The sequence below is a fragment of the Priapulus caudatus genome, unplaced genomic scaffold (genome assembly GCF_000485595.1).
Source record: "Priapulus caudatus unplaced genomic scaffold, Priapulus_caudatus-5.0.1 Scaffold905, whole genome shotgun sequence".
NCBI classification, from domain to species: domain Eukaryota; kingdom Metazoa; phylum Priapulida; class Priapulimorpha; order Priapulimorphida; family Priapulidae; genus Priapulus; species Priapulus caudatus.
The window spans coordinates 123,357-127,860 of record NW_014577966.1 but is presented as its reverse complement, the minus strand read 5'-3'; the positions used below and the strand labels follow the sequence as shown (position 1 = coordinate 127,860).

The 4,504-nt window shown below is 40.6% G+C and overlaps 1 long non-coding RNA gene across 1 annotated transcript; it reads right to left on the bottom strand.

The window, feature by feature from the left end:
* Positions 1 to 1,618: 1,618 nt before the first annotated feature.
* Positions 1,619 to 3,799, bottom strand: LOC106814325. The gene is made up of 2 exons (XR_001394592.1): positions 3,627 to 3,799; positions 1,619 to 2,219 (listed from the first exon to the last, which is right to left on the bottom strand). It is a non-coding gene; the product is annotated as an uncharacterized LOC106814325 (long non-coding RNA).
* Positions 3,800 to 4,504: the final 705 nt, after the last annotated feature.

Below are 4,504 nucleotides of genomic sequence, written 5' to 3'. Positions count from 1 at the left end.
TATATTATATATATCAAGCTTAGTGTGGATTTTGTGCTCTCCTAAATTTAATAAATACTGTTTCATTGATAGTGCGTTTGGCCACAGCAATCTGCATATATATATATATATATATATATATATATATATATATATATATATATACAACTACCTCATACCTTTACTTATTAAATGCCAGCATCGCCGATAAAAAAAAAAAAAAAAAAAAAAACCCCCTTATCCTGTTCTTTTAAAAGAGATGGTGTATTTGCGATATAATATAATGCCTTCACAATAAGAACACATACAGGATTTCTTGTCTATACGAGTGTTTCCAGATTTAAACTTTGATTAGATTGATATTTCTATACTTCAACCCAATCATACATTGCGTTAAGTCGGTTTCAGAACTATTAGATAGTGCCTGACACCTACCGTTCTTGCTACTAGCAGTATTACAATGAATATGATTTGTGAGTGATATTATAGCGTTTTGTATTAAATTGGTATTTATACTCAAACCCGCAATCGGAGTGTCTATATTCAGGCCGCGCTACGGAGATTACGCCGTACGCATATATTGCTAACTATATGGACTAATCGCGCGTCAATAAACTCAATATTCACAGAGAGTATAGCCTAAGACAGTGTTCTAGGAGCTATCTAGAATATATTATGCAAATGCATCTCCCGTACCGGCCTTGAATTCACTATACTATCTGTGAATTATTGAGTTTATTGACGCCACGCATTAGTCAATTATTTAGCAAAATATATTGCGCCGCGCGAAGTGAATTACAGATGATATAAATCTTCTAAATTCTAGATAGCTATTAGACACATGTCTTAGCCTATACTTCTGCTGAATATTGAGTTTATTGACGCACCGATAGTCAATATATTTAGCAAATATTATGCGTACCGCTAATCTCCCGTACCGCGTCCTGAAATATAGACCATTTCCAACCCAATCATACATTGGTTAGGTGTCAGCAAACTATTAGCATAGTGCTGACAGCCTTACCGTTCTTGTACTAGCAGTAATGTGTATTTTCTAAACGGTTAAACGCATTATATTTTGCTTCGTATATTGTTAATGGCAATTTGTTATCTGTGACAATCGTTTGCGTTTACTGTGGTGTCTAGAATATAAGCGCATACAATGGAATATGATTGTGCTTGCAAGTTGATATTTTATAGGTTTTTGCTATTACAAAGTCCCGTCTGACGGGACATCGCCCTGAAAGGAGCGCGTATATACCGACATTTCTTTGATCAATAAAACGCAATGGTCATGCGCGTTCACAACTACGGCATAGAAATAAAATAATTAAAACATATAATTATAACATATATATACATAATACATATGTTATACATATATATATATATATATATATATATATATATATATATATATATATATATATATATGTGCTCGTGTGTCATTATATAGGTTGCATACTTAATAACAATAATCAGATCGCTTCACGTTCTCGAGTATATTATCATGTTTGTGAATATTCTGTATATAGATATGCAGTGAATGACGGTGACGTCACTTTTAAATGCAATTGTAAGGGGCATTATGCTACCGATCAATCAATAATATCCAATTAGCAAACATTAAAGACTTGAATATTTTTATACAACAGTTTGTTTAATATGTTAAATGCATAAACATGCCATATTGATCTAAAAAAGACAACAATGATCAGCCTTGCTTAGAGCAATGTAATATTGCAATAACAGTAACAACAATAATAGCAATAACAACAATAGCGAATACGAAAACTATAAAACCATGAAATTTAATCTTTACACTTATAAAGTTATAACTTAACAAAGCACGCACAGATGCACGTACAGACACGTACGCAGGCACGCGCACACACACGAATTCCCGTCCGTACGCACGCACGTACGCACGCATACACGCTCGCATACATGCACGCACGTACGCATACTCGCGCATGCACGCACGGACGCACACACTCACGCACGTAAGCACGTGCGTACGCGTACACGCACGCATGCACACCGCACGCCATGCACGGGTTCGAGATGTTAAACCATGGTAGCGTAGTCTGCGTATGGGTCCGGTGTAGGTGCCGGTGTCGGCGCCGTGTCGGTGCAGGGACACCGAATAGAGCGCTCAGGTCTCCCGCTCCCACACACTCCAGGTTGGTTCCACACAGTCCGAATGCCGACCTCGGTCCGCCACACAGCGTGCCCGGTCCCTGCGCAACAAACAACGTATACAATAGGAACAACATGGAGTAGGAACAACATGTTGCCGAATAGGAACAACATGGCCCATAAGATGGTGCTATATATATAATATATATAGATATATATGTGTGTGTGTGTGTGTGTTGTGTGTGTGTGGTGTGTGTGTGTGTTGTGTGTGTGGTGTGGTGGTGTGTGGTGTGTGCTGTGTGCTGTGTGTGTGTGTGTGTGCGGTGGTGTGTTGTGCGCTGCGTGTGTTGTATGTGTATGTTACAGCGTGCGTGTGGTCGCTACGGCGTTTTAGCGTTGAGATAGAGACATTAGGGGAATTTTGGCACACTCAGTTAGTAATGCAAATGTTCGGAGACCGCCGGCGATTGAACCCAGCATACATTAGCCCAATAATTAAGCAGCACACATTTAATGAAGCGCGCGACGGAAATATTTTATAATAGCCTACATAATAAGAGCACACATATAGGTCAGCGCTAAACGGAATACATTTAGAATGGTACGAACACATTAACTTCAACAGAAGGCCGACTCGGTTTACTCAAACGGCCAATCATTATGGCAGGCAACGTCAATGATGCGCCGACGATTCTAACTGCGTACCATCGGGCAATAGTCGCGACGCGCTCATAAATTAATTTTACAGTCTAAAAAGGTCGCGGACGCAGATGCTGACGGCTTAAAAACGGCGGGTTTTGGTAGAAACGCGGAAGACGACGGCACACCTTGATCGCTACGTGCAACTCACTTGTTTTTTATTCCGTATTTATAATAAAACTGTAGTTGTCACAGTTTCTACAACTGTTACGTCCTACTGTCTACGTTCGATATATTCTATCACCTACACGTGCGTGCGTTGGTGCCGGTGTCGTGCGTGCGTTGCGCCGCCGCGCGCCGCGTGTGTGTGTGTGTGTGTGTGTAGTGTTGTGTGGTGTGTGTCGTGCGTGGTGTACGGTGCCATGACGAACAATTGTCAGTATACTCCGCTAAACTCCTGTTTTCCTAATGGCTAAAAGATATTGAGCAATTCGTCCCGTGTCAAGAAATTTTTTGTCCCATGTTTTCACTGTCAAGCCATCCATTTGCCCCATGTTTTCACTGTCGAGCCAACCTCTTGCCCTCGATTTTCCCATTTAGGTTAAGCACCCCTACCCTAAAAGAAGGTGAGTACCCCCCTCCCCCGGGTCACCTTGCCGATTTAGAACTACGTCATAATAAGCGTTCCCATGATTACTGCAGTGGCAGCCAACACGTGAGAGTAGTTATGGCTATAGCTTAGCGACCATGTACACGCGAGAGTAGCTATGGTGTCTAGCTATGTATAGAGTAGCTATGGTGTATAGCTATGTATATAGAGTAGTAATGGTATATAGCGACCATGTACACGTGAGAGTAGTCATGGTTACCTTAGCGCAGACCGGGCAGCATCCGCACAGGTTCGGGTCGACTCCGTACCTGCAGTGGTTACCTATCGGTGTGCACGGGAAATGCGACTTGTATCCGCGGCAGGGCAGGCAGCCATTGTTGTAGCCATACGATGCCGCGTACGCACTGACGACACACACCACGCATAGAGTGAGTGATAGAAGAAGAGAGGAAGAAAGAGAGATGTAGATGTCAATATTAAACAATAATTGTCACCCGTAATATCAAATCAGCTGTAAACATCAGAGAGGGAGCGTTACCGTAACACGCTAAAACATAGCAAAACACGCAAAATACGACAAGTAGAATTCTACATACTATTGTATTGCATTGTATACATATTTGATGTAACTTGGTATAGTTGAACCCAAATATTATCTTAAACATTCAATCACCCACGTCGCTATTCGCTTTTATCCCATACATAATATTGGGAGTGAATAATAGAGATTCTCTATAATACATAATAAAATAGATAATATAGTAGATAATAGAATAATAGAATCTCTATTATTCACTCCTGATAATATACTAAGGCCCCGCTGAGTAGTAAAGTAACATCTACCGGGAAAATTATTAAGGGCATCCGCAGGGTATCTCGTAGTTGAGTTTTTCGGCAGTTTTTTTTTTATCACACGCTTGGTGATTTACTGTAAATACGTTCATATTGACGTTTACGTTTATATATATATATAATGTCTGCGTCCACTGCTTCTAACGTTTTTCCGTATATGGCAGCCGGCATTGTTATCCTGAAATAGTATTTATGCTTGGTGCATGGCAGCGCCGCTCAGGGATCAACAACAACATTTATATCTCATTGCATTTATGATATTTGATGTCACGTGCTCTGCACCTA